Genomic DNA, 25,197 nt, shown 5'->3' with positions numbered 1-25,197 from the left:
CTTTGATGGCGTGGATAGAGAAACCCTGTTGAAAAAACTTAAAGAAAGGGGGTGCAATGAGAGTCTCATCCACGCTATCCGTGAGCTGTATTCCGACACCTATATTCAGGTGAGACTAGATTGTGAGGGAAACCTAACCAACCCCATACCAACAGAGAGAGGTGTGAAACAAGGATGCCCGTTAGGGGCCACCTTGTTCAACTTCTATATATCAGAAGTAGGAATAACTCTGGCCGATGTCGTGTCATTTCCACCACAGATAAATGGAGTGCCAATAAACCATATCTTGTATGCAGACGATATGGTGATCCTAGATCAGACTCCTATTGGCCTCCAAAGAAAACTTTCAGCTCTCAAAATCTTCACAGAGGACTAAGGCCTTGACATCAATGTGGCCAAATCGGAGATCCTAATATTAGGAAACCAAAGAGGTAGATCTGCAAGTAAAAAAAAAACAACGTGGTCCATAGGTGCAAATAAATTAAACCAGGTACCCCATACAAGATATCTAGGGATCACGATCAACTCTAGCATTAACGACACCCCAATGGTAAAAGAACTCCTGAATAGCTGTAAATTACTGATAGCTCAAGGTACCATTGTACAGCAAAGATACGGCAAATTCTCCTACGAGCCGATAAGGAGATTTTATCAAGGTAAAGTGACTCCAATTCTCGTCTACGGCGCCGAGAACATGTTCGGGTGTGATTATAAAGTATGGGCCCGATGTGAAAGTCTCTTTTGGAAAAAGATTCTCCAGATCCCCTTAAGTACACCTACAGCCTGTGTACTGTATGAAGTTGGAGTCTCTACCCTCAATTCAAGAATCACCTGGAATAAGCTGGCGTTATTCAGGAAGACACACGTGGAGGCAAATCTCCCATCTGTAAAATTCTTGTTGGAGGAAAAAGGACATGAAAAATCGGCTTTACATATTTGGAAACATCAGTGCAGAGAGATACTAGCACAATTGGGCACAGACGAAAAAACTTTGTGGTGGAATCCAGACCTGGTTAAGAGGAAACTGCTCGACTGGGACTGGATTGAAATCAATGACAAAAGGTCATCGCAAAAAGCTATGAAGAATACTCCTCCAGAAGCGAAAAGACGCAATACGCTTCCGTCCTATTTAACATTGTCACCCTGTAAACGCCTAAGAAGGCTATACCTGAAATTTTGTTTGAACGTCTACGAAACCAAGGAAATCCAAATTCATCGCAGGAAGATTCCTATGAACAATTCGAAATGCAGGTTTTGTGCAATTGAAACAGAAGATCTAAAACATCTGGTCTTGCAGTGCACCAAACTTAAAGTCCAACGCGAAAAATGCCTCGGAAAGGAGAGATGCAGAGTTCAAACATATGATCTAGAGGAATGGTGGAAGCACCTTCACATTGGCGAGAGCCGATCACTGTTGATTGCAACGATGAGATTCCTTGACCAAATGCAAACACGACTAGAGGCGACAACACCGTATGGGGAGAATGAGTGACCCCAATAGATGCCACATCCAGTAAGCCAGAAAAGACACACTCAGCAAACAACTAAGACTGCAACTAAGGAAAGTGTGCTAATGAACTTTCTCAACGGCCATAAAACAGGAACTAAATGAAATGAGTCAAGTGCAAGTTCACTACCAATCAGTCGCTTTTTAGTTATTTGAGTGTTTTTCTCTGTTCTTTTTCTGTCATTGCGGAAATTAGGAATTAAGAATGGTAAAAGTAAAAGTTTTCAAAAAGTTTGTAAAAACTAATTGAAAAAAAAAATAAATAAAAAGAAAATACCACATACCAGCACCAAGCGGACTGGGCTCGGCTCACCCTCACCCCTCGCACTGGAACAGCCAAACAGTAAACACACTTCCTAACGCACTTCAATGCGCATGCCCAATGCACATAACCCCTACACTAAGTAGGGTTGATGGAGTGAAAAATGGGCGGGTCTTATGCTCGCACAGCATCTGAAGGGAAACAAGGGGATGATATCCATAAGTATCATGCCAACATGTACCAAGACAACGTACAAGTCAATCAACTTCCAACACAAGACCCAGCCCACTCCCAATGCAGCTCCACCCAAGCAGCTCCACCACAGAGCGCGCGGCTCACACAGAGCTCACAGCACTTCTGAACGTCATAAAAAGTTCAAGTCGCAATCACCTTGGGTCATTAGAGTCCACAAGTCCATAGGCGTTTCGCCTCAATAACAGTCGCTGATCTTCTTCTCCTCCCTAGATCCTTTTCGAACACACAGCAGTGCAAGATAAAAAGGCTAGGAGCAGCGTATCCAGTAAACACACTTCCTAACGCACTTCAATGAAATTAAGATTTTTGGATGAGCGCTTTTGGCAAACATGGGGCTGTGGTTTTGGATGCCAATATCTTAGCTAATATACAGCTGGGTTTCCATAGTGGACTTGGAACCAATGAACAGGCCCTTAACTTATACTTGATTATTGATCTGTATATTAATAATGAACCTATCTATTTGCCATTTATGATTCTGGGTACTGCCTTTGAGAAGGTCAATAGATCCAAGCTCTGGCGGATTCTTAGATCCATGATCTGCCCAGCTGCAATGCTACATATCCTAATTGGCACACATCAGGAATTGAGGGCCAGTGTTTAGTGGGGGAAATGGTTTATGTACTTCATACTTCCCAGTGTAAGTGGGAGCTCGGTAGGGGGGCATTTTGATTCCTCTTTTATTCTCCATGTATATAAGCGGTTTGTACGACGCTCCTGGTTGCATTGGTTTTGATGTTCCAAAAACAGGAAACAAGCACCCATGCGCTTTGGCATAAGCCAAACTGCTGCTCACTTCCATCTTTTAACCACGGAATGCACTGCATTTATGAACTCTACAGACCTACAAATGAATGTGGCCAAATCCGCCCTACTAGTGTGTCAATTGGAAAGGAGAACCGCAAACATTTCCCCTATGCATATAAATACTATCATTATTCTGCAAGTGTCTCCCTTTGACTACCATGGGGTGCGCTTTATGTCAGGTTTTAATGGTAAGAGTCATTCATTTAAACAGACTGCAAGGATGAAGCAAGCAATAGGTGGCATGTTACTCTTTATGAAAATGTGTTAGATCATGTTGAAGGTGTACACGTGAAAAGCTATGGTGCTGCTTTGTGAGGCTACTGTGATCTAGCCTAGATACAAGTGGTGGACAAAGTCTAGGCCTCCCGCAAAGCTCTCCTAACTACACCACTCATTCTGAGCGTACGTTTTCTGGAGGATGATCTTTCCTTGACACCATCCTTTCACTGGCTACGCATATTGAACAATGACAAAGCTTTTTTAACACTATTTTCAAGGCGAAGATACTCAAGTCAAGTGCTGCATTTCAAGCTTCCAGAGCCACAGACACTGCTCTCCTGAACACCAGTGACAAACTGCTTGCATCCCTCAATTGTAAATCCCCTACTGTCCTCATCCTCCTTGATCTCTCTTCTGCATTTGACACAGTAAACCATTCTATCCTCATAAAAAGTCTCCATGATTCACTTGGTATCTCGGATCGGGCACTGGACTGGCCTAGCTCGTTCCTAACTGACCATTCCTCCCAAACCATTCTTGGCCCTTTCACCTCCCCTACTTCCGCCTCCACCTGTGGCATACACCAGGACCCCATTCTTTTTCCCCGCCTCTTTAACCTATATATTTCCCTGCTGGAACGCGTCATTGCCTCCTTCTCCCCCAAATTCCAATGCTATGCTGACAACACACAAATCTTCTTAAAAATTCCTACTAACACCCTTGCACCTTCCTTCATCCCTGACTGCCTATCTGCCATCCAGACATGGTGCGCTGCAAATGACCTCTGTTCTGCACCAGCAAAACCTAGAATCTCCCTATTGGATCCCCTGCACCTTACTTCTTCCCTTAACTCCGCCTTCCTCCATCGGGTCTCACCCTGCCCCCTCCTCTGAAGCCAGGATTCTTGGAGTCATCTTCAACTCCACCATTTCCTTCATCCCTCATATTCAGGACATTGTCAATAAGTTCCACTTCCAGCTCTTCCTTCTCAATGTAACTGTACCCTTCCACAGCTTCTCCCAGAGACTCAATGTTACCCATGCTCTGGTTCTCTCCAGGCTAGACTACTTCAACAGCCTCCTCCTAAATCTTCCTTTGTCCACCCTGCAACTCCTCCAGCTAACCCAGAATAGGGCAGCAAGATTTATCCTTGGCCTCAGGCCCAGGGACCGCATCTCTTCTGCCCTGCAAAGCCTTCACTGGCTCACGGTCTCTGCATGGATTCATTTCAAATTCCTCTGTATCATTCACAAGGCTATCTGGGGCTGGGGACCACTCTATCTTCAACGCTTCCTGGTCAAATATTCCCCTTCTAGATGCCTGGCTTGCTCTGGCACCAACTCCCTGCGTGTGAAGCAGTTTGCTAAATAGAGAGCTGGTGGTCAATCAGTTTCCTCGGCGGGCTGCCTTCTGTGTAACAGCCTCCCTCTCCCTCTGCGTCTTGAGCAGGACTGCTTTAAGTTCCCAAAAATCCTGAAGACCTTTGTCTTGTCATCTTCCTTCTCCTCCTCTCTTCCCTGCTAATCATACAGTAGTGTGACTGATGTGCAGGGCCCTTATGTATCCTCAGGGCCTGACCCCCCACATCTCGCATCAAAGCCACTGTCTATATATTGCACTTGCTCAGGCTCAGCCTCACCACGGGAGGTTGCAGTTAAGTTTTTCATTTCTTTTCTTAACACTTCACCCTATGCACTTCTCTATGTGCACCTCAGCAGCCTTTCCCTTACCTCCCTCCCCTCTACACTTGCATGCACTGAACACTCAGTAGGCATGGCATGTTCATCTCTCCTCCCGGTTATTCTCATGATTTATTTGTACTATTATTTCAATTATTAATCTCAGTTGTAATTAATTGTCTAACTTCCCCTGTCGCCACCTTGTTGCCCTGTGAGCGCTTTGAAACAGTTTTGATAACTGTATAAGCGCCTAACAGTGAACAATACACAAATGAATAAATGTGCTCCCATGACTCTGTTCAGTGCACTGTCACAATACTACAAAGGTGATGGCATGCCGTGTCATGTCATCGTTAGTCTTCCAGGTGTGTCCCTGCTTTTCTGCGTGCTCAATTATCTGCATATTTATTTTATTATTTGTATTTGATTCATTTGCATGTGTAGAGCGCGCCTAACCCGAAGGTATGTGGGTGCTTGTTACAGTACATAGGTGAAACTGTCAACTGGTATATTGTATCCTATGGATGAGTAGGCACAATTCTATGTAACAATGACTGAGATGATGCAGCTTGATGGAGGGAAGCTAGAGGTCTTGTGTAAAGAGCCAGGTTTTCCATTGTTTGCAGAAATAGTATAGCTAATGTTCAGATTTCAGTGAGAGGGGTAAGGCATTTTTTTGTTTGTCCGCCACTACTGAGAAGCTGTGGCCGCCTGCTCTAGCTCGTTTGAATTTAGGCGTGGTGAGGACGTGGGAGGTGATTCCTGGGGTGGGTCTCTCAGAGTTGTGTTTGGTCATTTTGTTGGTGAGGTATTTTTGGTGCTGTGTTAGCGGTGCACTTGTGTGTGATGGAGAGGGTCTTAAATTTGATGCAGTTGATGACGGGTAGCCAATGTGCAGTGCGTCTGGTGTATGAGATATTTACATTTTTTGGGATATTCAGTGCTGCTCTTAGGGTGTTGTTCTGAATGATTTGTATTTTTTGGGTGTTCTGATATGTGATGTGTTCTCATTTTCATGCAACATGTTGACTGATGCATGCGTTGTGTATGTGCCATCGGCTAGTGAATGGGGATATATGACATGCACATTTGCTGCATGTCCATGAGGGAGACAGGCAGTGTGGGGTGTGTTGTTGTTTGTCAGTGTGTGTGTTTTGTGTGTTTTATTTGCATACAATGTGAAGGTGTTGCTGCGTGTGTGCTGGGACACACATTGATGGTTGTCTTGTGAGTTGTTGTTTGCATGTGCTGTATGTCACTGGGGGTGGTCTTGGCTCTTGGATTTCTGGGTGCATGGATTTGTTAGCTGCACTCACTTTCATTTTGTTAATTGTCTCCAGATCCTTCCGCCTTGGATTGATGGCTATTTCCTTTGATGAAATTTGAAAGGCGACTGTATGCCAAAGGGACAGGTGAGATGTGCATATATCTTGATCATTAGGGAATGGCTATTTTTGTTGCTGCTTGTCTGGATGTGGTCATTCTGGTGGGTCGCACGCTTTGTCACAATTGTCTTTACCTCTTGTTAATATTTATTTTGTGGTTGGGGTTTATTGTGATCATGTTGACATGTTGAGTAACTTGCATGTCAATACTGCACTGCTTTTCTACACCCCACAATGGGGACTTGTTTGTGTGCATCATGCTCTTTGTAGGACATGTGTGCAGCTCTTTGATATTGTGCTTGTTGTATTTTGTGTCCAGGTAAATTGTTGAGGACATTTATGGCTTGCAGCTCAGACATGATGTTTCAGGATTTGTCGATGCTTACACATTTGGCTGGTTTGGTAGTTAGTCAGATCCACTAGAGCGCCAGGGGACCACTACAGTGGGTATAGTGTGCAGTATCAATAACCTTTAACTTTACACATGGGATGGTTTTGGTGCCAAAGAGGTGATTTAATCAAATGGTTGGCATGGCGGTAGTGGTGTCATCACTCTTCAATGTGTTTATTTTGTAAACACTAAAAGAAATGTGTTTTTAGTTCTAAGGATGCACACACATGTGCACTTCCAAGGGCACTTTCCCAGGGTGGTTTTGTGGGCACAGTGGATTGGCCCATTGTCATCAATGAATGGCACCTGGGATTTGGCGGGATTGTGTGCACTCCACAGGGGAAGGATTTTATGTGAGATAACATTGCACAAGCTGGGAACGTGCAGCCTCTCCATGTGCCCTTTGCCCAGCCATACGCAAGCAGTGTGCCTGTGGGTTTGGATGGGGTGCCACCACCATGTCCACCGGGACGTCATGTGTGTTGCAACATTGTGCAGGACAAATGTTGCCACAATGATCCTGCAGACTACTGATGGTGCATATAGCAACACATCACCAGGGTGGTCAAGGGAGCGGAAACGAGACTTGAGCACTCCGAATGTGCACTCCACTATGCCCCGAGTTGCAATATGGGCACTGATGTACCTTACCTACGCAAGTGTGTTGGGGTTTGCATATGGTTGTCATCATGTAGGTGCTCAGAGGGTAGGCACTGTCCCCTTGAGAGGTGTGAATGGCTGTCATTGTCATTTGTTTACAGTATCTATTGGTCTGTGTGCAACATGCATACATGTCCATTCATACTCACCAATGAGCCATGTGTTGCCATGCTTCCCAGCTTCCAGGGCTCGGAGTAGCAGGGACATCCTGAAGATGTAACTATCATGGGTGCTGCCAGGATAGTTAGCATACAGTTCACTAATGATGACCTTGGCATCACACACAACCTGAACATTTATGGAGTGCCAATGTTTCCGGTTGCGGTAGGTGTGCTCTGTTGCTCGAGGTGGACGTAGAGCAACATGTGTGCAATAGATGGCACCTACCACGTTTGGGAAGTGGCCACCCCATAAAAATCCTCGACCACTACTTGCCTTTCTGCCAGTGTTCGGGGCATATAGATATGCTGGCGAACAGAAGGACGTGCAGTTATGATAGCCAACACCTGGTGTAAGCAGCATGACTGTGTGGCCTGGGAGATGCCACCGATTATGGCGGTGGTCCGCTCAAATGAGCCAGTGGCCAAAAAATGCAGAAAAGCGAGCACCTTTTGCAAGGGGCTCAGTGCTTGGGAGCACATGGTGGGTGATGTGAGGTTATCTTCCCGCTCTGTGACCAGGTCTAGGATGATATGGGGGGAACCTATACCTGCCATAGACCTGGTCATCAGGCACCCCAAAAGGGCTGGTAATTGGGTGGAAGATCCAGGCCCTGGCCATCCTCCTCCTCCTGCGGTGTCCCAGAATGACTGCTGCAACAAATGGTGCATTCATCATGGATGTATCCGTGTGTTTGTTGATCGGGCGTGCTTTTTATGCATTTGTCAATGTGCGTGTTGACGTTTACGCCTGCTATCGCGAAGCGTAGGTGTTTCTGGATTTGCGTGCCGGCATTCCTTGTTCAATTCAATATATACGGTTGATTTGCACGCGTATGGGCTATGCGATTGACTGTGGAATGTCCCTCATAACGCCCACATATTCCTTTTATTTCCTCATTCCACGTGTTGCACCCACTTTTTAGGTGGCTGCACTGGCCCAGCCGGCCCTTCCCTTGGAGACTCAGCGTTTGTTGGCTCGGAGTGACATGTTGGAGCGGCGCAGATCCCTTGCAAGTCCCAGATAAGACCTGCGTATTGTGTTCCATGAATAGACGAATGGGGACTTGCGTGCGATTTCACACGCAAGTCCCTTTTTTTCAGCACAGATTATTCCATGAATCGGGCCCAATGCGTTATTAACTACCTATTGCCCGACTTAAACTGCTGCACATGTCACAATCACATCACTTTAGGTCTAATCTCTATAGCAGATCGATATATGTCCAAGGTAAGGGTCTTAATTGTACACTGAATTGCGTCTTCCATTCAGCGTGCACACTTCTGTATTGTCTGATTCTCACATCTACAGCACAACAGCTAGCAAATTAGAACACAGTGAGGCCCTTTCTGCCCATTTTTATAGAATTGGCCAAGGAGCTACATTGTTAAGGGCACGTCATAGAAACGTTCCTTTTGGCACCTTGCTCTGAATCCCTCTAGGAAGTGAAAATACAGATAATAATGTAAATAAGGGACATGGTTATCATTAGGTACCCTTGGAGGGGGTCCCCTTAGCTTTCACTATGTGTACCCATATCACCGGATCCTAAGCAGCAAACAAGCGAGAGCCTGCACACCCTTTTCCAAATCCCACTGACATTTGGCCTTCTGCTTTAAGGCCTTATCTTATAGGTTATCCAAGAAGAAAAAGAAACACACAATGTCGACCTTTAGATTTAGGGACCAGCGATAATCACATTTCAAATTATTAATTCTTTCTATCCAACTCTCCGGCCTTTTGTTACAAACAACATTCACCTTCTCTGACGTCCTAAGATTGGACTAGGCCACTTTCTGCTTGGAAGTTCCAGAAATGCAATTCTGGAACTTGCCTGCAGTCCTATAAATAGACGATGCACGTTTCCGAAGCCTACATATCAGCCAGGATTCCCTGAGCACGCTCTCAAGCCCTCACACACCCTTAACTACTCGATTTCTAACCTATCATGTTTCCCAAACTGCCTTGGAATCCCTATGCACTTATTAAACTAGGCCATACGTGTCTGTGTCTTATCTCTCTAGAAGGTAGTCCATATATAGAGGGCTAGCAAGCAAGCACAGTAATGCAAAGCATATCCCCTCTGCCTGGCTCCCTCCCTGTGTCTGCAACCCTCTTCCCCTCTTCCCCACCATTGTAGTTCATTCTTGCTCTCCCTCCCAGCAGACTACGGTCTGACTGACCCAGGTGGGGACACAGTACACCATGGACAAGGATCGCTGCGTCGGTACTACTATGGTGGTTATTTCTGCGCAATCCAAACGCATAGTGCCATACTATAACATGGTACCACTCATGTATTTTTTTGTGTAATGTAAACATGTTGTTACCCACAACCTACATCGAAAACAAGGAAAAAAAACATCATCTTTGAAAATCTCAAAATATTAGTGGGCATCAGAATGCCTATACGGTACAGCTAATGCATTCAGCAGTGTAAAGTGTGCAAACCGGCCTATCATGGCCAACTATGTTATTCCCCAGAAAGTCAATCCATTACACTAACCTATTTATATACATTATTTCTCTTATAATAAACAATGACTTATCCTATAGCATGCTTACTGACGGTAAGTCTGTAACATCCCACATTTTGAATAGAAGAAAAGAAGGTGAAGGCAATGACAAAAATAACTACAACTCACTCATTCCGTGAGTCTAAGGATCTCTGGAGAATAGCTTTAATTGTGAATGAAAAACCTACACACCATAAACCTTTGGGAAAACCTGTGTACTATCATTGTGAAAAGAAGGTATTCATAGTAAACAATAATAAAAGGTAAGAAATAAGTATTACTCTTAGAAATCAGTGGAAAAATAAATTAAGAAAGTTAAAGTTACTATGTATACAAATCTAAACTCTATTAGCATTGGAAAGGCCAATAGTAAGGTTTAACCAACTATTCATCAGTGTCTGGCTTTAAGTTCTTCTAGGTCGAACTTTTGAGGATCTGGGGCCAGATTACAGAAACTTTGCACCGGTGCAAGTGCAAAGTTGCACGGTATTAGCACTAGGGTAAAGTTTGCCCTATTTTTTAAAACACTGTGTCATATTGGAAAACGATTGCACCATGACAAGTGCAGTTTGGCATGGTATAGGCATAGGGCAAAAATTGCTCTTGGGCAAAAAAGATAGATTTTCACTGCATTATTCCAACAGGGCAAAGTTTGGTATTAGCACTAGGGCAAAGTTTGCCCTGGTGAAAAAACGTATTCAAAATGTATCTTTCTTGCACTAGGGCAATTTTCTCCCAGGTGCTTACACAATATCAAGGTGCATTTGTCATAGTGCAATCATTTTCTAATATGTCCTAGTGTTTTTAAAAAAAGGGCAAACTTTCCCCTAGTGCTAATACCGTGCAACTTTGCCCTTGCACTAGTGCAAAGTTTCTTTAATCTGGCCCCAGAGAGGTAAGGCCTGTCTGGTCCAGTTCCAGTTGCTTGCTGCCTTGTCTGTTCCAGAGCATAACCAAAGAACTGTTCATGTGAGAACAAAAGAGGACAGTAGAATGAGTAGAATGGGAAAATCCTGTTATGAATAGTCTTGATGTTAACGCATGCAAATATCTTGCCAAGAAGTGTTCTTGTGGCCAATGGTAGTTCTCGAATTGCAAAGGCATCGGTAGTGTAGCATGGACAGCAGTTAGACAATAGACACAGAAGCACACAGAGTTTGGTAGCTGTAATACCTTCAGCTTGCAGTCATACTAGTATCAGGGTAACAGATTGCTATGCCAGGAAAGGACAGGTTAGGGGCACTGCTGGAGGCAGAGAGGAGAGCTGGCAGGATGGAGGAAGCAGCACGCTGCAGACGGCAAGGGAAGGCAGGGCGATACAGGTGGCCAGGCTGGAAGCAACGCCAAGAGAGACACGTTCAGGTCAAGTGAAGGAATCGGCAGCAGAGGGACTGGGCCCAAACGTCACAGCAACAGGCGGCAGATGACACATTACGATGCATCTGTCCACCACCACCGCCAAGTCTTTTTCAGTATAGACTCGCTCTGCGGCATACCGGGGAAACACAGAGACAGAGGACCAGTCCATATACGAATGCCTGGAAGCCAAAGTATTTGAAAATGCACAGAATAGGCTCAGTCGAGATGCCACCAGGGCCAAATGGCCTCGCCGCCATGACACTATTGAGCAGAAAAACAACATTAACAGCAAACATAACATACAATTAAAACTGCATTTAAAGCAGTATTGGTGGAACCCGCTGTAGCTCACCCTCACAAGTGATTACAAAAATGATTTCAGCATATACATCAACCCTTAAGTATATCTTTACAATGCACACAGACAAAATGCATAGGCGACATTCCATACAAATAGACACTAATTCTCAATCCAGCTTCTATTAAATGAACGGAAAGCCTGCACCAGCAATCACATCTTATAGCTAATTACCAAAAAATCATACACCCAAAATCGTAAGTCATATTATATCATCTAAATAAAGGGTGAAATCGGTTTCACCAATGTTGGTTTAATGTCGTTTTTATTTTATTGGATGTTTCCGGGTAGCCCGCGGAGGGTAAGTCTGCGGGTGTTTTCTCCCGTTGGGTCTGTTCTCACTGTTTGCTGCTGCTGGAGCCCTGCCCACCCACAACAAAAGCTGCCGCATTCCCCCGTGAGGGTGAAGCCTGCGGGGGGTAAGTCTGTGGGTGTTTGCTCCCGTTGGGTGTTCGTGCCCGAGTTGTATGCCGTGGGAGGCAAAGGCGCGGGTGTTCGTGACCTGCAGGGGGCCAAAGTGGAAGTGCGCACCTTATTGGAAAGGAGGTAAGAAAGCATGAGAGACTTGAGCCGGGGCAGCGGGAAGCTTTCTGTTGTGAAGGACTGGTCTGGCTATTGCTGAGGAAGTGCAAGAGTTACTGCAATGTAGGAGGCGGATGAGTCCCTGTCCCCCTTTCCTGCCCTTTTTCATTCCATTTCTGCTCTCCTTTCTAATCTGCGAGGTCATTCAGAGCCTAAATCAAACTGAAAGTTTAAGGCGATGTGAAGAATGTGGGGGGGGGGGTCAGGTCCCACGGGGCGGCGGTGGAGCTCAGTCTATGGTTATTAATGCCGATTTGGGAAGGGTCCCTGCCCCAGCTGCTACTGACACTCTGTGCTTCTGGGGTGCAACAAGGAAGATAACCTTCAAGAAACCTAGCAGCCCGCTCGACCTCAATAGGGAGGTTTTCCAACAATTACATGAAACCATTCAACCCCCTGTCCTTAACCCCTCCACCAGGACCCCCGTCGAAGGCCATCCAAGTGCGAACCAAGATGAGCCTCTAATCAATACAAATCTGTCCACCATTGCATGGAACCCAGACTGCATGGATGCCACTGCCTTTTTTGACTCATTGGGTGAGGAACTGAGAAGCTGACCCTGGGTATAGCCAGACTCATTGAAGGTTGTGACCTGCTGGATTGCTCTCTGGCCCCACAAGTGCCCTCTGGCCTGGCACTAGGGCCAGCTCCTGGAACTATTTGCCTGGCCCGTCAGTTACGATTGGCACCGGGCCCCGATGTTGCCCATCTCCCGCCTATTCTAGCCCCCCTCCACGGAGCTAATGAACTTGGATACCGAAAGAACTGGCGAGAATAAGCCCTCTTTTAGTTCCACCAGCAGTACCTGCAGCGAGACCATGCTAGCCGCACACTCGGGGCCTAGCTCTTTTCAGCGCCTAACACCCCTTTGGGCAGCCAAGCCCTCCACCCAAGGGAATCCGCTCTATCTTAGACCCATCACAACCAGAGCCCAGCACGAACCGGGGCTGCTCCTGCGAACAGGTGCTCTCCGAACTGGCAGTCATAAAAAAAACGATTGGATTTGATTGAGGTCCAGGGGAAAGGAAGGGTGCGGAGGGTTGGAGAGAGTCTATTTGGGGATTGGTCTGTGTGTACTCCCATTGTAGATATGGGGCCACACTCCTTGTGTCCCCACCAGTCCAAAGCCCCTGCTGCCCTCGATGTACCAACACTGAGGAGGCAACCCCAGATCAACCAGTCACTTAAACCACATTGCTCCAGAGAGCCCTTTAGGCCCCAATTTTGGACATTGACCCCCCCGCCCACACATAGGCGATTGATTCCATTAGCATTTCGGGCACCAAACTCCCTGGTGAGAGACTAACCAGTGTAAGTAACCCTCGCTATGGGAGGTATTTGCCCAGGCTCATGAGGGGCCAAGGAGATCCACTGTGTTTCTTCCTGGGGTACCAAAATTATCCATAGATAGACGAGTACCGAGGGACGCCCTTTCAAATAAATGCCTTCATTGACTCCATTCCATTGGGATGTGTGTCTTTGTGACTAAGGACGCAATGGTGGGGTGCTCCAGATTATCCAGACAGCCCAGTTACTATCCCATAGATTCTGTTAAACTGGTTTTTAAGGATGAACGAATGGCCAGGGATGTCCTGAGAAAATGTGAGTGGTTTGGCCGGACTCCAAGAAGTGTGAATGTAGTCAGTCCATCTGTAATTTCTGGATCTGTGGGATCCCCTGGAAACCTCCCTAGTAATGAATTTCTATCTGGGGCAAATCTCACTCATCTGGGCTTTTGCCGATCTGGGGGTAATGTGGCACTGGGTCGGTGGAACTGATAACAGAGACTTGTTAGCTGGCAAAGTTGCCTTGAGAGTGATGTAGTAAAAGAGAAGAGTGAAGGAATGTAGGCAAGCATGAACTGGAGTCATGGACAGCTTGCAAGAATCTGAGGGGAGAAAGTAGATGTGGATAGAAAACTGATTTGACTTGCCTGAGCTCATAGCAGTAGTGGCAGCAGGTAGTGATTCCATGTAGGAAACAAGCAGAAGGAGAGTGGGCTTTGTTCCTGCGCAGGTTGAGGGCATGGTTGTCCTCGGGTGTTACATGGCTGGGACACTCCATTGCTGACCATATTGATGAGAGGGAGTGAAGGTGTAAGGAGGGAAATGGTGCTCACAGGGAGTTTCCACAGCCAAACTGAACTCCGGAAATGATAATTCAATGAAGTTGTAACGAGGTGGATAGATCACTTGAAGGAAAACTCTGATTTTGTCTCTTTATGGGATCATAGAGCCACGTTTACATTTTCATTTGGGGATTATAAAAGAAGGGTGGAGAGTAGTGTCCGTAAAATGTAGAAGAGAGTGGTCAGAGGGTGATGGATCAACAGATAGAGCAGAAGAATTGAGCCAGACAAGGAGGACTAGGATATCGAATGAGTTGGCATCATTATGAGTTGGCAGGTTATAGAGGGTGACCAAATAAATTGGCATATATAACGGAGTAGAGCCTGAATTTGAGGGCCTTGGTCAGGTTGAGGAGACTGAGGTGTCCCATGACAATGGCTGGAACTCCAGAATTTCAAGTAGGAAGTCTAGATCTTTGAAGAAGAGGCTACGACCGTGTGCCTGTGAGCCAGCAGATGCGGAAATTAGTAATAGGGGTTGGTATGATATGATATGATATGATATGGTATTTGTAACGCGCCTATACACAAGTGTTTCAAGGCGCGACGAGGCAGGGAGGGAGGAAACAAGGGGAAGACAGACAAACGATCCTACTAGGCCAGGTGTCATTCAGATCGCGCAAGTGCAGAGGTAAGGGGAAAAAGGAGAAAGTGCAGGGGGAGGAGGTGGGGGGGTAAGTGCAGTAAAAGGTAAGTGGCGTAATAAAATAATAAATAATAAATAATAAATAAAAAGGGCCAGCTGATGGCAAGTGCGAGGTAAGTGCAGAGCAAGTGCTGGGAAGGGGGCTGTAGGGATACAGTGACAGTCCCACAGTGCAGGGGGAGCCAGGGAGGCAGTGCAAGTGGAGAGTGGCTGGGCCCTGGACCGAGGTCGCTGAGAGTGGCCCAGATGCAGAAGAGAGAAGTGAGAGAAGTTGAAAAGCAATTTGTCTGAAATGAGAGGGGAGAAAGTAAGAACCGGTCTGGATGGACTCATTAACTGGCTGTTAAGCAAGATTGTATGGAATACCCTGTGGGAGACTGCACCAGCCTTGTCCTCTTGGCAATAATGAACCCAACCTTTGGTATAAGCATGTACTACACAAGTTGGTAGAGTGACTGAGCAGCCAGGCCTATCTCAAGAGGGGTCATTATGTGGTGTAGGGTTGTAACATAGAGTTTCACAGTGGCAAGTATCCAAATTAACACTTACACTCAAAGTTTCCTGATGATTAAACAATGATGTATTAATTTAACAGTCAGTTTGAATAAGCCTTCCTTAGAAGGGAGCAAGTATACAACACTTAAAATATTCTTCAAAAATACACACTCTCAATTTCAATAAATCTGTAGATAACCATTTGGGATGGCACACAGACACTTCCTACACCCTGGGGTGACTTAAATAACTAGGACACTGTGGACATTGATATATCACTGGTACATCTAGAGCAATACTGAGTTTGGTGTCAAAAGGAAAAGCTTAGGGAACAAAACAATGGTTAACAAATATTCTTAAGCAGGTAAGTACTTTTGAACCCCCAATGCAATGTAGATTGACCCTTTTCCAGCCATACAAGTAGAGAATGTATACTTTTTGGAGGGATTATTAAAACACAAAGTCAGAGGTTAGAAGAGTCTTTTGGGGAGCTAGGAAAGCCAATGTTACTTGAGCAAAGTCTAGGGGAGCTGAAGCATTTCTTAAATATAAGTAAAAAGTCTTGCACAATGTTTTAGAAATCGTAGAACATGAAATCACTGTTGAGCCACAAGCTGGAAGGCTTGTGCAGGGCAAAGCTGCAAGCAACTATGCAAAAGGCAACCAAGAGAAGTCTCAACTGAGAGCTAGCAAGACTACAAAACAAGAGCTAAGTACCCCTTAAATCACAGTACCTTAGGTCTGAAGAAATTGGTTCCAGCTGGCTTATGTTCCTGTTATAGGTCCTGCAGATCCTGTTGTCCCTGGGCCTCAGTCGTGGGGACAAAAGGGAGGACATCTGGGGACTCCTGCACTACAGTTTGAAGGTCGGCAGCAGCAATGGGAAAACTTCTGATTAGCGGCACTTCACGGTTTCAGCTTCCCGCGAATAGCACCACTGTGGTTCTCGGATACCTTATGGACTTTCCTTGCATCTGGGGTCCAGCACTGTGTTGAGGTGGCTAAGGCTTGGTCAGTTTGGCTTCATGGGAGTCCGGAGGATCATGCTGGAGTTCAGGTCCAACTGAAAGACGATGCACTCGAATCTGGAGTTCCTCTCCCTGGCAAATCAGTTCCTGCAGCAGCAATGGAAGTACAGCCAGCGCCGAGAGGATTTCCAGATCAGTTTGTCTTGGGATAGATTGGTCCACCAACCCAAGGGGAGAAGTTGTCCTTTGCAGGGCTTCTCTAGTCGAGGCAAATTCAGAGCTTCAGCACTGCAGCAAGGCTTCACCAGGCAAAACAACGGTCCAGCGTGTTTTCCAAATTCTTTTTTGGATTCCTTCGTACAGTGGTCGACTCTACCTTCTGTCCGAAAGATCTCACCTTTTATGCAGGTTTCTCCCATTGATTCACAGCCTAGCTGTCAATCACACAGCAAGGTGGCTGTCCTTCAAGGACAGCCAGCCAGCCAATCACCTTTGGGTGCATTCCTGTAACCAAGGAAACTAAGCACAGGAATTTTCGGGCATCTCCTGTGCTTCCTGCCTTGCCAGACACACTGGAGCCAGAGGCAGGCTTCACTAGTGAATCCCGCCAAAGACAAAATGAAGAAAGGGACCAAATCTAGTTTGACATTCTGAGTAAATCTCAAGAAGGAACTTTCCAACAAGAAATGGTGAAAAAAGAAGACCGAGCCATTTTGACAAAATGGGCACTCATGCGTAGAAACACCCAATGATAGTAAAAAGTAAACCACTGCCACCAGCCATTAATTGTAGAAAGGGTAACATAAAAGTGTTATGTGAGAAACTAGACAAAGGGTATACTAAGTTAAACCCTCCAGCACCCTATTTTAAGATAGTGCGTACTGGGTCTAGTAATTTAGTAAAGTCAATTTCACTTCACTGCTCTTGGAAACAGTAGTTTAACCAAGAGAAGGTATTTAAACCTTTCGGAAATCTGAAAGACTTCCCTGTGCCACTGCACTGAAGGTGCTATGTGTCACAATGTAAAAGGATGTCGTCTATGGAGTTTGTCAGAATCCAAAACCAAAAGAAGCACATAGTTCAAATCACATAAAAATAGATGGGCGAGTGGAAAAAAGGTCTCACTCTCTGCAGAATAAAAATGTAGCAAAAGAGCTGTGGGTCTCTAAGGTAGAAGGGAATTAACACATTTCTGAGAATTCTCTTTTAAGCATGATGAAAACACCACCAAGAGGAGAGAGAATGGGCAGCATGGTCTCCGTGAAAGGCTGCAGCAGTGGCAGCATTGTGTTGGGGGATCCATGTTTCAGTGACAGCCATCATGGTAAGATTTGGTAGTGGGAGTCAAAGTGGTCAGTAAAAAAAAGGAGGTTCTATTACAGAGAGATCAGGCATCCCAGATTCCCAGAGTGAGTTCAGCAGTGGAGCAGGACGATATGTAGGAAAGAGGGTATGCTCCTAGCGGGAGAGGAGAGTGGTAGATGACATTTAAGTAGGTGTAGGTTTAGTGACCAGAGTGCTTTCATTTAGCGGGAAGGAGGATCAGTATAAGCCGGGAAGAGGGAGGGGCTACGAGCAGGGGGAGCATGAGGTGAGTTCATGGAGTCCAAGGAAGAGGCTAGAGGGTTGTTGAAAGGTGAATGAGGATGTGCAGCACCATAGTATGAGAAGGCCAGAGGATAAGGAAGCCGGCACAGAGTAGTAGTACAGAGGGGGAATGCCCAATGATTTCAAAGAGAAGTAGAGCAACATGAAGCGGGGAATGTGGCTGACGGTCCTGGGATCTTGGATCGGGCAGGGACAAACATGGGATGCTGTAGGATGTTGTCATTATCTGCGTCTGCACTTCTCTAGTGAACACAGCAAGGCTACGAGTCCCAATGTTGGGGAAGAAACCAAACAGGGAGCCACGCTTTGATGTGTTTGGCCCTTTGCTACAAATGCCTGTGCTACGCACCCCACAGAAACTGAATAGGAGGTATGGAGTACATCATATGACCCTTTAAGAAACAATGAGGATGGCCAAGATGGCTTCCAAAGAGACGAAAGAGGAGTCCTTGCTGTTGGTATTAGAAGCTTAAGCATGTTGTTCTTTTTTTAAGTTGTCTTTTGTGGAGCAGTGTTCCAATAATAGTGTCATAATATCATAAAATGTAAGAAGACTAATAACTGAAGTAGGTTGGGGTAACCTTCATCTGAACTAGAATGGAATTAAGAACCTGTCTCTAATTCATATGAAGTGAATCACTGTGTAGTGGTGTAGAATAAAATCCTGCATTTAGCTCTAGAGAGGATGCAAGTTTTGCCACTATAAATAATCTTAATTTTAGTCATCAGAGTAGGCCCCTATGTACGCATGGTTTAACTTGTCTCAATGTATATAATCTAACAGTTGTAATCACATTCTGTGTACTATACAATGTATTGACGAATGATACCAGCAGCCATGAACTGAACATGTTAAGCTACGAGCAACTAGTGGAGGTTAGTAATGGCTGCGACAGCATGTTCTAGGCATCTGTTCTGCATTTAAAACATTTGGCAACATGTAAGATAGAGATGCAGGAGTCTCGAGAAGCTTGCCTCCGATCACAGTTCAAATGCAAGCAATATTCTTTTGAATCCGTTGGAACATATTAGACCATTATTAAGCTGAATCATTATAAGGGACCGAAGAAAGAGGGACAGAGGGGGAAATAGAAAGAGGGAAAGTGAGAGCGAGATACAGAGAGTGGCAGACAGTGCCAAAAAGGGCAAACCAAAGAACCGGAGAGACAGGGATGGCTACCAGCGGGAGGTGGGGGGCGGGGGGTTAAACTAAAACAGGGTCCACAAGTGAAACATAGTCAGATTGACTGTCTAAGATACTCGCAGAAACAATTTATTTGGGTTCTTCCCTTTCTTCTTGTAAATGTGAATTGAGGTATTTTTTTTTTTTTTTGCAACTACTTGTGATTTAGTCTTAGTGCTGTTGAATCTAATTCCCCTTGTCGGTTTTAAATGTTGTAACCTGGTCCATTGTTTATGATGTTTCACTTGTGGACCCTGTTTTAGTTTAATTTTAAAAAACAAAGAAGTCTGATTTTGTGTTTCTCGATTAATGCTAAAGAAGTCATTGTATGTAATATGACGAGAATTTATTAAATTATATTTTTCATATAAGTATAATGTGTACTCTACCACATCTCTTGTGTGGAATATGGGTTATCACATCCACTTGTGTTTAATGTGCAAGCAGCTTCCTAGTGGTAAGATAGCGTAAAGAGGGGTAATCAGTCTCACTTTTGTTTATATCCTTGTTGATCCCAGTTCCCTCTGAGCACGTGATCCCCCATTAACAAAAAAATGGGACCTTACCTGATTGAGGTCCAACTGTCCTTGGTCCAAGACAGAACAGGTCATTCATCCTATTGACATGTTTTGTATCCCTGGGTGAGTGAATACCAGAATCCATCCTTCCTACAGATTACAGAATGTATTCTCTATTGTTCGCATTAATCTGTCCTTGTTTGTAATTTCTTAATTCCATTGTGGATCATTAATCTGATGGCAAATCTGGACGAGACCTTGAGCGTGATCTGTACTACCCATGTGTTAACTAGACATATATTGCTACGGTATTTGGCCAGCTCCTAACCATTGCTGGTTGAACAGGGTGTTCAGCTTGAGTCATTACGTTTACAGCCACTCTCCCCGTTTGTTCCTCACAGTTCGCGATCACTTTAAAGCTCCTTAGAACCTATCCCTCCCACAAGTAACTAGCTGATTATCCTGAGTCCACTCTCGAGAACTAATCCTTCCTATAGGTAACTGGCTTGCCTTCTCTTTGCTAGCCCCCAGAACCAAATATTATAACATCACAATAACTTGACATTGTGTAGCTCTTGCTGGCCTGTTTTAATTTTTCAAGGCATGCTCTCTGTCCTTGTGCTGATCCCCTGAGCCCATTCTGTCCCCAGGTAAAAGTTCTTTAGCCATCAGCAAATCCTACAAACACATAATTCCTATATATGTCAGGCTCTTTGTCCATGGGTGAATGAACAAAACCCCTACTTCCTACAAAGAAAAAGTTGTTTTTGTCCATGATAAAATCCTGGTCCAATGGGGACAGATTCTCTTTCCATCAATCCATGAAATCATCACATTTTCCAGGTAACAGGTGATGCTTTCTTAAGGGGACCTGAAAACCAATTACAACAGGTAAACGTGTTTCTTCAAGAGATAAAATGCCCAGAATCTAACAGGTGAAATGCTGTGTTTTTTTATTGTGACAATGAGCAGAATCTATAATTCTTTGAGGTTAAATTTAGTGTTTTTGCCCATTGTCAATGCCCACAATCCATCCACCACTACAGGTGAACCGTCGTTTGTCCACGATCAAATCTCCAGACCCTACAAGTGACAATTCTCTTTCCACAGGCTAACTTCTAGAGTCCATCAATCTGTCAGGTGACAGTCAATAGGGCTGGATGAAGCTCCTTCACTTATGCTTTCCACAAAAAGCTTATCACAAAAAATGCATTCTTCCTTAGTGAATGGCAGTTCACACTGGATCCAATCTTCCTACATGGCCTTTACTACCCTAGAGGTAGAATGAGGGTGTTTGGCGGACTCCAGTCCCTGAACCCCTGTATGTGTTTGGACTCCTAAAACCAGTAACACATTCAATCACCCAATGCCATGCACCCTCACACCTGGGCCAAGTTCTCTTTTCTTTATATCAGAAATATCTCGACCATCATGCACGTCCACACTGAGTGAACCGATCAGAGCGCTGGAGAAAATCAACGACCTCCATGCAGATTCTGACGTTCCGACGCCTGACATAGAAGAGAAGCATTACACACTGCAGCCCAAATAGAGCAGAAAACCAACCCAACATCCAGTGGATGAAAACCAGGAGACTATTAAAATAAAGTGTGCCACAATGGGGCAGGACTAAGAGGTTATTTCGTGAATTGCACTATGATGAGCCAACCACAGGGGAAAATGCAGTTTTAATTTGGCCCACAGTGCCAGCTGAAACATGGGACCATGTATTGGGTAGGAATGGGAAAGAAGAACGGACTCATGATTATGAAAGACCCAGAGGAACAACACAGAGAAAATGATGTTCGGGTGAGATCATTAAGTGAGCGGGTGGACCGAGAGACCAGGAGGAGGACAGAAGGGGGTGCGGAATGCTGATGAATCTGTGGAGGAGTTGACTAGACGTGCAGGTGAGGTATTATATGTGAGAGAGAGAGTGGTGCCCAGTGGAGAGAGTGAAGGTGTGCTTGTGGGGTTATGTGACAGAAAGTGGTAGTAGAGTGGGGTGCAAGAGGTAGAAGACGGATAGACGCAGAGTGTGGAGGGTGAAGAAGAGAATAGAGAGAGTGAAAGTTCGAGAGAGGCATGAATTACAACAAGAGAATGGAAGGGAAAGGTAGAGAGAAGGGAGAAGCAGTGGTTGCAGATGGAAATGTTGCATGGTCGGGAGAGTTGTTGGTGGATGAGGGAAGTGATAGAGATAGGAGGGAGAGGTGTGTGAGAAGATCGGAAGGAGAGAGGAGGAAAGTAGGCAGTGAGAATAGAAGCTGGGAGTACGAGGGAGAAGACCAGAGTTACTAGGAAGGGAGAGAAGAAGGTGGGAGAGCAGAAGGGAGGGCAAGAGAGGAGGTAGGAGGGTAAGTGTGTAAAAAGTAAGGAGGCCAAAGACCAGGGAGAGGAGAAGTGAAAGGGAACAATAGGTAAAGAGAATATGAGCGTTTGAAGAAACAGGCACCACCTCTAAGAACATTAAAACTATCATTTCTGGGAACACTAGAGGAGAGCCTCAAAGGGAGTAAGATAGATACGGCTGGCCTTTAGGCCCTCCCATGGTAGAGAGGATGCCCTTGACAGAAGGGGTTACTGATTGTTCGTGTTCCCACTGACTTGGGCAACAGGGAAGCCTGGGCTAGGCTGGAGGGAGCCCATTGGAGGTTGAGGCGCCAGTCAGGACACGCCCCTTATCAAATGATCCTACAGTCTTAAACCCCCAGGCAACAAAAGTAATAAAGGCTTGATAAGAAAATGCATGTGAACCATCTATCGGAGATGTGAGTTTCTTAAAGCCATCTGTGAAACCTAGACAGTAAGCGTGCAAGGCAATACGTTTCAACACTGCAATCCTAAACGTACATCTGGCAATGTTGGTCCCCTCCAACTCGGCAACAGTGGTTGCTCCCCTGCCCAAACCTATTCACAAAATAAGACAATAATCTCTAATAATTGTAACCCTCATTGTATTTGGCATTTGTTTGCAGATGCTAATATTATCTCACATGTGCCTGCAAAGCAACTGTACCTTTTTGTATGATATTTACTTAGGTGTGTTTTTATTTGCCCAACATTGAATAGACTTTGCAGACGGTGCCTTCGGTCATGCGCCGTATGCTCACAAACAATGGTGGCCACAATGCAATGCGAAGCAGCCATTGTGTGAGGAGGGAGCGCATGAGATGGCGGCAGGTGATTACACGAAGTGCACAGAAATGAGTATGGCGAAGCAGGCATCCTTCTCACCATTTTATTTGGCATATAACGGAATTTATACTGTCGATTTGTTTTGATTTTTAGAGAAAAATCATCAAAACGTGGGCATTTAGTATTCACAAAAACAGATGAGCATTTTGATGCACCAAATGTAAAGCACGCAAAAATATCCCAAAAAGTTCAAAGTTCAAAAATCTTGTTTGATTACAATTAAGGCAATACTGTGGGTTTAGAAAAGATGAACCCTCCATTCACAAAGGCAAGTAATTCACTATATCAAGTATAATGAATGTATTGTAATAATGGTATGATTTATAAAGTCCTTCACAGTGAATTCTTACAGTTTCTAAGCACTGTATCAATCATTGTCACCATTTTTACCAGCTCATGGCACTCAATTTTGCGATGAAAGAAGGGCTGAGTCTTCCCCACCACAGTATTGATACCTTGTTGCACAGCATTGTCCTGGTCCAAAGGCAAACTTGTTGCACTTAATTTGTTTGCCCTGTAAATCAGTCCAACACAACCAGTGACAAGCAGATGAATAAAAATGGAAGTGAAGAAAAACAAAATAGCACACTCACAAAATATTGTTAGTTACCTAATAGAGACACCTGTTACGTATTAGGGTAGGGCTCAATCCATGCATACACAGACCAGCTGTGGAGCCACGTAGTTTAGTCCAGGAAGGCTTTATTGTACATATCTACATATGCATAGGATGCAGTTACTCGCAGTATGTACATCACAAATTCAGGTAGACACAAGTGGACATTACAGGAACAGACCCACCGGCCATCCTTTCACTCCCAGCTCAGGCCCCTAACACTCACACACACATTCACTCAACATTCTCCTGAGCTGTCTATCATGCATACATCAACATTCCATCAGCATGCACTCCTGGCCAGTGATACAATACAAGACTGACTTACATTACAACAACACCCCAACCAGTAACAAAACAGCTTTAAGAGAAATGACTGCGTTACACTGGTGCCCAAATCCACCCAAGTAGCATGCATCCCCAAGGAAACCAGACCACAGAACATCCGTCCACCAAATAGGCCTTTATACAACAGTGTCACTCTGTTCCCATATCCAGAGTTTTTCTCAAGCAACCAAGAGGACTTTAATACTCATCGTCTGGCTGGATGATCAACTGTTACTTGGGCCTAAGCCGAACTCCACCTGCAACAGCGTGTAGTGTGGCTTGATGATCAACTCTGAGCTGGCACAACGAATATAGCTAGGTTCTTGCAGCATTTGGTTTACCACCACAATGCTATTGAAATTCAGTGACACACCAGTCTGTATATCCAAAAAATACTGAAGCTCAAACCCATAACAAGATAATCTAGCAGCACTTCAAGCACTTACCAATTGACTAAATCAAATATGAGCCAAACCCACAAACAGAGCAAGCGACTAAAGCAACACAAAGTGCATTCCTTGGTAGATGGACAACGACAACAGCTGCCATCCACCCGCACAGATCCGTGTATACATAAATCAAGGATGGTCCAACAAAAAACGAAGTGTTCTACATCCTTAAAATAGCCAAGATCAGATTTATCACAAAATTGCCAACTATACTGTGGCATTCCTGTTACAGACCATAGAAGCCCCTCCTCTACTTCACATCCTAATCTCAGCCTTTGAGCCTAACACAAGCATTTGGAGCAAGAAACAAGGCTTCCAAACTACCAAACTACCAGACAAAGTGTGCACACTGATATGTGTCAATAGTATTCTCACAAAATATTTGGCAGGCATCTCTGAGATTCTGAATGCATTTCTTTGCTGTCACAGAGTGACCTCACTGTCATCATTGCATGGACCTAGAGAAGCCATCTCCAGGTCCTTGAGCAGTAGGCCCAGGCCAAGCCAACCACCTGCCTCTGAAATCCAAACTCTAGAAACCAGGACTTCCAGAATCGACCTCCTGGTCAGGTGGAAATCCAGGGATGGATCCAGAAGAGCCAACGACAGATTAAGGAGGGCATGACAATGGTGGAATTCAATAGAGGTCTCTAAAGCGAGATGGCATACTAGACAGGATAGCCCAAGCCCAAGTTGTGTGAAAACAATGTCCGGCGATTTCATCAAATCCACTACACCTAAAAGAGAAATTTTTGAATGTGTTTTTCTTTAAAAAAAGGTATTATGGAGTGGGAGATCCCCCCCCCCCCCACAGCCCCACCTACCTTATCCTATCCCCTTATCCCACCCCATCTATCTTTTAAAATGTACCTACTTATCTAACCAATTTGAAGGAGATAAATATACAAATATTTCTGAGTAG

The 25,197-nt window shown here is 45.0% G+C and overlaps 1 long non-coding RNA gene across 1 annotated transcript in view; it reads left to right on the top strand.

Moving 5' to 3' along the window:
- The window catches only part of LOC138473665 (uncharacterized), a 382,413-nt gene that overhangs the window by 189,649 nt on the left and 167,567 nt on the right, over positions 1-25,197 (top strand). The window contains exon 2 of the long non-coding RNA XR_011268836.1: positions 6,070-6,141. This is a non-coding gene — a long non-coding RNA (uncharacterized lncRNA). The remainder of the gene's footprint in view (positions 1-6,069; positions 6,142-25,197) is intronic.

The sequence above is a fragment of the Ambystoma mexicanum genome, chromosome 8 (assembly GCF_040938575.1).
Source record: "Ambystoma mexicanum isolate Mex_15411 chromosome 8, UKY_AmexF1_1, whole genome shotgun sequence".
In the NCBI taxonomy this organism is placed as follows: domain Eukaryota; kingdom Metazoa; phylum Chordata; class Amphibia; order Caudata; family Ambystomatidae; genus Ambystoma; species Ambystoma mexicanum.
The sequence above is the reverse complement of the archived record's forward strand: the minus strand, read 5'-3'. Positions and strand labels throughout refer to the sequence as shown.